Here is a 10,719-nt window from a genome sequence, read left to right as displayed (position 1 = left end):
TTTTAGCTTACAACATACTTATTCCCCATTAACATAACATCATAACATATATACAACTTATGCAAAACAGTTCACAGATTCAGTCTCTCTGGAGGCTTCCTGACTCTGTCCGGATAACGCCTCGGTGGTGTAGTAGTTTTCGGCGGGGTAGTAGGTTCTTCTGGCAAGGTCGATTCGGCTTGAAGGACAGTGTCAGGTTCATCTGATTCTAGTATTACCAGATCGGAGGTAGGTGCTCTGGGTATCTCTGCTTCAACATTAGCCGTGTAAGGTTGTGGAGTAGGTTGGTCCTTTGTGGATGACCCTATGATCTGGTCAACATGTCGCCTTATGATGCTGTCACCAATGTCCACGGTATACATCAGCGGCCCTAGCCTTTTCCCAATAGTTCCAGGCTGCCATTTCTCGGTACGGTAGTCCCGGGCCAAAACTTGTTGACCTATCTGAAAGGATCTAGTTGGCCTTTCATTCATGCCCTGAAATTGCCGGTTCTCTACGTCCCTTCTGACGTTTGGCTTAATCAAATCCAGCCGGCATCTTAGTCTTCTATTGAAAAACATCATGGCGGGAGTTTGGTTTGTGACCGCATGTGTTGCATTCCTGTACGCCAACAAGAAGTTATCTACCTTATGTTGTAGGTTGATGTCTTCATTACCCATGGCCTTTATGGCCTTCTTGAAGGTCTGGATAAACCTTTCAGCTAATCCATTGGTGGCGGGATGGTATGGGGCTGACGTGTAGTGCTTGACCCCATTCCTTTTTAAGAACTTCCTGAATTCTTCGGACACAAATTGCAGTCCATTATCAGAACAGATCTGTTCCGGCAGGCCATTCCTAGCAAATATGGTCCGTAATACTGTGATGGTTTTTTCCGTGGTGGTGGAGGACATCTTTATTACCTCCGGCCACTTGGAGTGTGCATCCACCGCGATTAGAAACATTGAGTCCATAAATGGACCAGCAAAGTCAACGTGTACCCTTTGCCAAGGAGATGAGGGCCACTCCCATGGATGCAGAGGAGCTTGTGGTGGCGCGTTTTGGACCTTCTGGCATCCTAGACAGCTCTTGGTTATTTCTTCGATGTCTCCATCAATACCTGGCCACCACACAAACGCTCTTGCTAGGTTCTTCATTTTCACTCCACCCAGATGCCCCTCGTGAAGCTCCTTTAGCACCTTATGCTGAAGTTTGGGTGGAATCACCACTCTAGATCCACACATCAAGGTTCCTCGGCACACTGACAGCTGTTCTTTTCTTTGCGAAAATGCGGGCAGCGTTGGTTCGCCATGTGCTGGCCATCCCTCCACCGTTAAATCGTAGACTCGTGAGAGAGTCGGATCATTTCTTGTTTCATTTTCGATCATCGAATTTGTTACTGGTAGACATTCCACTATGGATGAGTGGAACATCTCTACCGGGTCCACTGTAGCCGCCTCTTCTACTACTGGCAACGGTAGGCGCGATAACCCATCAGCATTTCCATGCTGTTTGGACCTTTTGTATTCGATGTCATATTGGTGTGCCCCAAGTAACACGGACCACCTCTGTAGCCTTTGCGCTGTCATAGTGGAAACGGCCTTGTTAGGGTTGAATATGGACACCAACGGCTGGTGGTCTGTCAGTAATGTGAACTTCTTGCCCTGCAGGTAATGATTGAATTTCTTTACTCCCCACACAAGGCTGAGGGCCTCCCTATCTATCTGAGCATAATTTTGCTCAGCGGAGGTCAATGATCGGGACGCAAATGCAACTGGCCTTTCCGAGCCATTTGGTAACTTGTGTGAAAGTACTGCTCCAATTCCATAAGGGGAAGCATCACAAGCTAGACGAAGAGATAACATTGGGTTGAAATGAGCCAACACTTCTTCAGAGGTAATCAACGCCTTGCTTCTGCGAAAGGCCTTCTTACAGTCCTCGCTCCACTTCCATGGTACTTCTTTCCGCAACAGAGCATTCAGCGGATGCAGCACCGTGGATAGATTTGGCAGAAACTTGTGGTAATAATTAATCAACCCCAGAAACGATCTCAACTGTGATACATTTTCTGGAGCGGGGGCCTTCACGACAGCTTCTATCTTGTCAGGTGACTTGTGCAGCCCCTCTTGGTCAATGACATGACCGCAGTACGAGATCCGTTTCTGGAAGAACTCACATTTCTGGCGATTAACTTGAAGGCCATATTCCTTCAACCTGGTGAGCACCAGTTTCAAATTTGCGAGGTGTTCCTCCTCGTCCTCTCCTGTAATCAGGATATCGTCCAAGTAACACTGAGCGCTTGGAATCCCCTGTAAGACCTGCTCCATGGCCCTCTGCCAAATTGCTGGAGCCGAAGCTACTCCAAAAACCAGTCTATTATAACGATACAAGCCTCTGTGTGTGTTGATTGTGAGATACTGGCGCGACTCTTCCTCGACTTCCATTTGTAAGTATGCTTGTGCCAGGTCTATCTTGGTGAAGTGTTTCCCGCCAGACAATGAAGCAAAGATATCCTCAATCCGCGGAAGCGGGTATTGTACCGTGTGAAGCACCGGATTAATTGTGATCTTGAAGTCTCCGCAGATGCGGACCTTTCCCGGTCCCCCTGGCTTGTTACTTGATGAAGACTTCATGACGGGAACAATGGGCGTGGCCCACTCACTCCAGTCCACCTTAGACAGTACCCCTGAACGTTCAAGCTCTTCCAGTTCTGCCTCCACAGCAGGTTGTATCGCGTAAGGTACCGATCTGGCTTTGAAAAATTTTGGGCTTGCATGTTCTGCAATCTTCATTTTTGCCTTAATTCCTCTCAGTGTTCCCAGTCCTTGCTGAAATACCTCTTTAGCTTCGTCCAATATTCTGGACAACCGTTCAGGTTTGACATCTTCCTTTCCGGAATCTACCGTCATTGTGTTTAGTGAGTGCCAGTCTATCTTTATTTTCCTGATCCACTCCCGTCCCAGAAGTGGTGGACCTCCCTCGGGTAGCACATACATGTCCATTCCTCGGTGATCTTTGCCCTTGTGTCTCACCTTGACTTTTATCTTTCCGATGGGGTATACTTTATGCCCCGTGTATGTCTGCAATACTATCTCCGTATCCCGTAGGGGAATATGTTTGAACAACTTTTTGTAATCTTGCTTATTCATGACCGTCAACGCCGATCTGGTGTCCAATTCCATTTTCACTTGGACTTTTGCAATCTGTAGTGTGACCCAGATAGTTTGTCGGTCAGCTTCTTTACTCACATTGTGAATCCTCAGACTACCCAGTTCCTTGCTGTTGGAGTCTGAATCCGAATTCTGTTCATCTGCACTCTTCCCAGTCACCTTATGTACCTTTCTGTACTTCTTCTGCGGTGACTTATTATTGCTGGTCTTCTTTCCTGACCGGCATACTTTAGCTATGTGACCAGGCTTGCCACATTTCCTACATTCCTGGTTTTTAAACCAGCATTGGTTCTGATCGTGTGTTGTCTTCCCACAACGATAACATTTCGTTGTACCCAAAGTCATTTGATCCATACTGAGTACCGCTGTCTTCCGCTGCATTTCCGCCGTGCCTCTCACTGCGGCTTCGTGCGATGCTGCAATAAGGACAGCCTTCTCAAGTGTAAGATCGTTCTCTTCGAGCAGTCGTTTTTGTATTCCTTCCTTCGACATTCCGCACACGAACTTGTCTCTCAGTGCCTCTGACAGATTTACCCCAAACTGGCAGTATTTTGCTAGTCTACGCAGTTCAACCAGGCACTCTGCGTTGCTTTCCTCTTTTAGTTGTGTTCTCACGTAAAATTTAGATCGTTCCGCTAACATCAGCGGTGCGGGGTTCAAATGATCCTTCAGGACAGCAACAATATAAGCGAAAAACTGATCCGCCGGTTTAGCTGGTGATAGAAGATGCTTCAATAACCCGTATGTCTTCGCACCCATTGAGTTTAGTAAGGTTAGAGCTTTGTCATAATTTGCTATCTTATTGACCTTACAATATATCTCGATGCGTTCTACATACGTGGCCCAATCTTCCACATCGGAATCGAAACCGTTGATGTTACTACACTTAGGCATCTTCACCCTCTTCCTGAGAAACAACAACGAAATATTTCTTTAACTTTTTTTTTTCCAAAATGGCGGTTTCCCGCGCTTGTCTTCTTTCCCCGCCCACTTTCAAAATGGCGGTTTCCCGCTTCTGTCTTCTTCCCCGCCTACTGGCGGCTTCCCGCGTTTCTTCCCCTGGCGGGAGGGGTAAGCTTTTCCCTCGGGCGACGACCGCTGGCTGTCGGGGTTCGCAGCCTGCGCGTCGGCTTCAGTGCGTTCCTTGTTCCCTTTTCTCGGCAGGGCAACCGGTGCTGGGTACAACCCGTTGACGGCGAACAGTTTCAGCCGCTGGGCTGGATCTCGCTCAGTCTCCCTCGCTCGGGCTCTGTCTCTCCCGCTCACTTGGGCTCTGTCTCTCCCTCAGCGGCTTCCAATCGCGCCTCCCAGCCCTCTCGCAGTCCGGTGCTTTCCTCTCCGGCTGTGGCTGAGTTCTCCGCGATTTATTTATTTTTATATCTTCCCGCGCCTTACGATCCCGGTCGCAGCGCTTCGTGGCCTCGGTCGCTGCCGGCCTTTTTCACTCCAATCGCGCCTCCCAGCCCTCTCGCAGTCCGGTGCTTTCCTCCCCGGCTGCAGCTGAGTTCACCGCGGTTTATTTATTTTTATATCTTCCCGCGCCTTACGATCCCGGTCGCAGCGCCTCGTGGCCTCGGTAGCTGCCCAGCCTTTTTCGCCGGTCGCGGTCTAGCTGTCTCACGACGCCGTTGCGTCTCCCAGCCCGCTTGTACCGCGGCTTCCGTGCTCCACGCTGCCCCAGTCTCAGCGCCTCTGGGCCCGACTTCTGTCCGGCTCCTTTCCCCCCCGACCGTGGTCGAGTTCACCGCCCTTATCCTCCGTTTATTTTTTTATTTTCCCTTTACTCACAGTCACCGTGGCCGACTTGCTTCTCGTGCTGATCGGCTCACTCACCACCGTGGCAGAAGGGACAATCAGTGCCTGTTGCTGATGGAAGGCTTCGTGTCTGAATTCTTCCTTCTTCCTTGCTCTGCAGACTCGAGTTTTCTCTCAGCAGAACGACAAGGGCGGGTGCCTCTTCTCGACGCTCGTTAACTGCTTCGGAAGTATTGTTGCCGCAGGGTAAGATCGAACTCGTCACCACTGTAAAGTCTGTGGGTATTATGGCGAATTAATACACAGACTACAAGAGTAACTTTAACAGGACTTTACTATTCGAAGGTCAGGGCGAATCTGCCCAATAAATCCTGACACAGCACTTATATACCGGTGTGGTCACCGTCGGTATTACAGTATACAGCAGCCAAGATAAAGTAGTGCCACACCTAAAATAGTTCTCTTAAAGGTGGACGGTTACATACAATAGTTCTCTTAAAGGTAGAACAGTTACATACACTACAACAGTGAGTATTTAAACGTACTTTCACGGGCTTTTTTACAGAGGCCAGTGTCGGGAAGAGCAGAGAGCGGCGGTACAGTGAGTACTTAAACTCACTTTCACGGGCTTTTTTACAGAGGCCAGTGTCGGGAGGAGCAGAGAGCAGCGGTACAGTGAGTACTTAAACTCACTTTCACGGGCTTTTTTTACAGAGGCTTACCAATCTAACAGACTGGCTGCGGCATTCTGGCGCCACGTCACGATTCAAAAAGTGATGCGGGCAAGAGGAAGCAGCTGATTGGGTGAGTACAGCCAGGTGAGTATTTATACTACTCTATAGTTTGACAGTTAAGATTAATAGTTTATAAAATTTAGAAGGGCTTAATTTTTGTGGTTATAGTTTCTAACGTCTCTGTTGTGTATCGGGGAGTGTTAGTAACCAAGGGCCCTGGAGTACATCATTTAATTGCAGTCTAATTAGTGGTATTGATTTGATTTAATTTAATTATAATTAATTAAAGTGTAAATCATGACAGGACAGCTCGGCCCCGAGGCATGCTCCTCCTGCGCTATGTGGGAAATCAGGGACACTTCCTGTGTCCCTGATGACCATGTGTGCGGGAAGTGTATCCAGCTGCAGCTACTGACAGACCGCATTGCGGCGCTGGAGCTGCGAATGCATACATACTGGAGCACTCGTGATGCTGAGAACATCATGGATAGCACGTTTAGGGAGTTGGTCACACCGCAGGTAAAGGCTGCACAGGCAGGAAGGGAATGGGTGACTACCAGGCAGAGTAGTAGGTGCAGGCAGGTAGTGCAGGGGACCCCTGTGGCCATCCCCCTCTCAAACAGATATACCACTTTGGATATTGTTGAGGGAGGTGGCTTATCGGGGGAAAGCAGCAGCAGCCAACTTCCTGGCACCATGGGTGGTTCTGCTGCACAGGATGGGAGGAAAAAGAGGGGGAGAGCTATAGTGATAGGGGATTCTATTGTATGGGGAATAGATAGGCGTTTCTGCGGCCGTAAACGAGACTCCAGGATGGTATGTTGCCTCCCTGGTGCAAGGGTCAAGGATGTCTCAGGGCGGCTGCAGGGCATTCTGCAGGGGGAGGATGAACAACCAGTTGTCATGGTGCATATAGATACCAATGATATAGGTAAAAAATGGGATGAGGTCCTAAAAGCTGAATATAGGGAGTTAGGAGGTAAATTAAAAAATAGGACCTCAAAGGTAGTAATCTCAGGATTGCTACCAGTGCCATGTGCTAGTCAGAGTAGAAATAGCAGTATATTTCAGATGAATACATGGCTAGAGGAATGGTGCAATGGGGAGGGATTCAAATTCCTGGGACATTGGAACTGGTTCTGGGGGAGGTGGGACCAGTACAAACTGGACGGTTTGCACCTGGGCGGGACCGGGACCGATGTCTTAGGGGGAGTGTTTGCTAGTGCTGTTGGGGAGGGTTTAAACTAAAATGGCAGGGGATTGGGAACCTGTGCAGGGAGACAGAGGAAAGGGAAGCAAGGATAGAAACAAAAGACAAGAAGGAGAAAAGCAGAAGTGGAAGGCAGAGAAATCACGGGTGTAAATCAAACAGTGCTATCGTAAATAATAATTCTAAAAGGACTAAGAGTGTTAAAAAAACAAGCCTGAAGGCTTTGTGTCTTAATGCGAGGAGCATTCGTAATAAGGTGGATGAATTAGCTGCGCAAATAGATGTAAACGGATATGATGTAATTGAAATTACGGAGACATGGTTCCAGGGTGACCAAGGCTGGGAATTCAACATCCAGGGGTATTCAATATTCAGGAAGGACAGGCAAAAAGGAAAAGGAGGTGGGGTAGCATTGCTGATTAAAGAGGAGATTAACACAATAGTAAGGAAGGATATTAGCTCTGATGATGTGGGATCTATATGGGTAGAGCTGTGAAATATCAAGGGGCAAAAAACGTTAGTGGGAGTTGTATACAGACCCCCAAAGTTGGGAATGGCATTAAATGGGAAATTAGAGACGCATGCAATAAGGGCAAAGCAGTTATCATGGGTGACTTTAATCTACATATAGATTGGGCTAACCAAATTAGTAATAATACTGTGGAGGAGGAATTGCTAGAGTGTATATGGGATGGTTTCCTGGACCAATATGTCGAGGAACCAACTAGAGATCAGGCCATCTTAGACTGGGTATTATGTAATGAGAAAGGATTAATTAGCAATGCTTTTGTGCGAGGCCCCTTGGGGAGGAGCGATCATAATATGATAGAATTCTTCATTAAGATGGAGAGTGAAGTAGTTGACTCAGAGACTAGGGTCCTGAATTTAAATAAAGGAAACTATGATGGTATGAGGCGTGAGTTGGCTAGGATGGATTGGGGAACGTTACTTAAAGGGTTGATGGTGGATAGGCAATGGCAAACATTTAAAGATCACATGGATGAACTACAGAATTTGTTCATCCCTGTTTGGCATAAAAATAAAACAATAAAGGTGACTCAACCGTAGCTAACAAGGGAAATTAGGGATAGCATAAGATCCAAGGAGAGGAGATATAAATTGGTCAGAAAACACAGCAAACCTGAGGATTGGGAGCAGTTTAGAGTTCAGCAAAGGAAGACAAAGGGATTAATTAAGAGGGGAAAATAGAATATGACAGTAAGCTTGCTGGGAACATAAAAACTGACTGTAAAAGCTTCTATAGATATGTGAAGAGAAAAAGATTGGTGAAGTCAAGCGTAGGTCCCTTGCAGTCAGAATCAGGGGAATTTATAATGGGGAACAAAGGAATAGCTGACCAATTAAATACATACTTTTGTTCTGTCTTCACAAAGGAGGACACAAATAACCTTCCAGAGATGTCAGGGAACATAGGGTCTAATGAGAGGGAGGAATTGAATGAAATCAGTATTTGTAGGGAAATGGTGTTAGGGAAATTGATGGGATTGAAGGCCGATAAATCCCCAGGGCCTGATAATCTACATCCTAGGGTACTGAAGGAAGTGGCCCTAGAAATAGTAGATGCATTGCTGGTCATCTTCCAAAACTCTATAGACTCTGGAATAGTTCCCATGGTTTGGAGGATAACTAATGTAACCCCACTATTTAAAAAAGGTGGTAGAGAGAAAACGGGGAATTATAGACCGGTAAGCCTGACATCGGTAGTGGGGAAAATGCTAGAGTCCTTTATAAAAGATGTAATAGCAGAGCACTTGGAAAACTGACAGGATCAGACAAAGTCAACATGGATTTACAAAAGGTAAATCATGCTTGACTAATCTACTGGAATTTTTTGATGATGTAACTGGTAGAATAGATAAGGGAGAAAAAGTGGCTGTGATGTATTTGGACTTTCAGAAGGCTTTCGATAAGGTCCCGCATAAGAGATTGGCGTGCAAAGTTAAAGCACATGGGATTGGGGGTAAGGTACTGACTTGGATAGAGAACTGGTTGGCAGACAGGAAGCAAAGAGTTGGAATAAACGGGTCTTTTTCCGAGTGGCAAGCAGTGACTAGTGTGGTAACGCAGGGATCGGTGCTAGGACCCCAGCTATTCACAATATATATTAATGATCTAGACGAGGATGCTAGATGTAATGGCCTAGAAATTCAGTTGGCGCCGCGCCAGGGCTTTAGCGCCGGAAAGGTAGCGCCGGCGCTAAGTCCCCCTGCGCGCGCCAAAAATTCAGTAGCGCCGCGCCCAAACGGCTGCCGGCGCTACTGAAGGGTGTTTGCGCCTGAAAATGGGCGCTACCTGCCGCATTGCGGCGCTATTCCGGCGCTGCGGCGCCCGATGCGGTGCGGCAGGCTCGGGAAGTGCAGGCCTCCTCCTTCAGTTAAGGAGGAGCTGCCTGCACCCGCCCGCTGGCCGGTAAAATCTTCACAAAAATGAGCCCGGCACCTCGGGGAAGTGCCGGGCTCACAGCCCAGAAGCATCTGTTCCATGGGGGGGGGCGGTGGAGGAGTCCGGGGAGGGAGGTGCGGGCAGGCGGCCGGCGGGAAAGCGGCCGGCCGCCGCGCGACCTTAATGCGCCGGCGCAAACTCCTGTAAGACTCGGTTGCCAGAGTCTTAGTTGCGGCTGCCATGGGCGAGGCGGCCGCAACTCAATTTCGGCGCTGGGGCCCGTCACCACGGCAACCGGGACGCTGCGCACACCGATGACGTCATCGGTGCCGGCGCAGCACTACCGGTCTACCGCCGATGGTAGGGCCCCAGGGAATTTCTGAACCGGCTGTAAGTCCAGCGCAATGACCTCTAGCGCCGCAAAATGGGCGCAAAGCCCACTCAATTTCTAGGCCAATATCTCTAAGTTTGCAGATGACACAAAGCTGGGTGGGCGTGTGTGCTGTGAGGAGGATACAGAGAAACTCCAGTATGATTTGGACAGGTTGGGTGATTGGGCAGATGCATGGCAGATGCAGTATAATGTGGATAAATGCGAGGTTATCCACTTTGGTGGCAAAAACAGGAAGACAGATTATTATCTGAACGGCAATAGATTGGGAAAACGGGAAGTGTAACGATACCTGGGTGTCCTTGGGCACCAGTCGCTGAAGGTAAGCATGCAGGTGCAGCAGGCGGTTAAGAAGGCAAATGGTATGTTGGCCTTCATAGTGAGAGGATTCGAGTACAGGAGCAAGGATGTCTTGCTGCAGTTGCACAGGGCCTTGGTGAGACCAATGTAAGAAGTCACAGAACACCAGGTTATAGTCCAACAGCTTCATTTGAAATCCCAAGCTTTCGGAGCGCTGCTCCTTCATCAGGTGAAGTGAAGAGTTGCATATAAGCACAGCATATATAGTCGGAGTGTACTGCCAGATGATTACAAGTAATCTTTCTAACTGCCCTTTATCACACCTCGGCAGAGAGATAATCACAGCAATCACAGGTGTGAATGGTGTCCAAACAGGTCAGTCAGGAAAACATTACATCAAATAACAATGAGGTGGGTTCACAAGGGGTCAAATGTTGCAGATGCTGGGGTCTGTATGAAAAACAAAAAACAAACAAAAAACTATTTTTTTGCTGGAAATCACAGCAGTTCCGGCCGCATCTGTGTAGAGAGAACAAGCCAACGACAACTCGATTCTGGATGACTCTACGTCAGGTGGGGTTACATGGAGCGTGACATGAACCCAAGATCCTGGTTGAGGCCGTCCTCATGAGTGCGGAACTTGGCTATCAGTTTCTGCTCGACGATTTTTCGTTGTCGTGTGTCTCGAAGGCCGCCTTGGAGAATGCTTACCCGAAGATCGGAGGCTGAATGTCCTTGACTGCTGAAGTGTTCCCCGACTGGAAGGGAACACTCCTGCCT

The sequence above is a fragment of the Somniosus microcephalus genome, chromosome 2, assembly GCF_052327205.1.
Source record: "Somniosus microcephalus isolate GS21.2 chromosome 2, FLI_Smic_1.0, whole genome shotgun sequence".
NCBI classification, from domain to species: Eukaryota; Metazoa; Chordata; class Chondrichthyes; order Squaliformes; family Somniosidae; genus Somniosus; species Somniosus microcephalus.
This window is presented reverse-complemented; position numbering follows the sequence as displayed.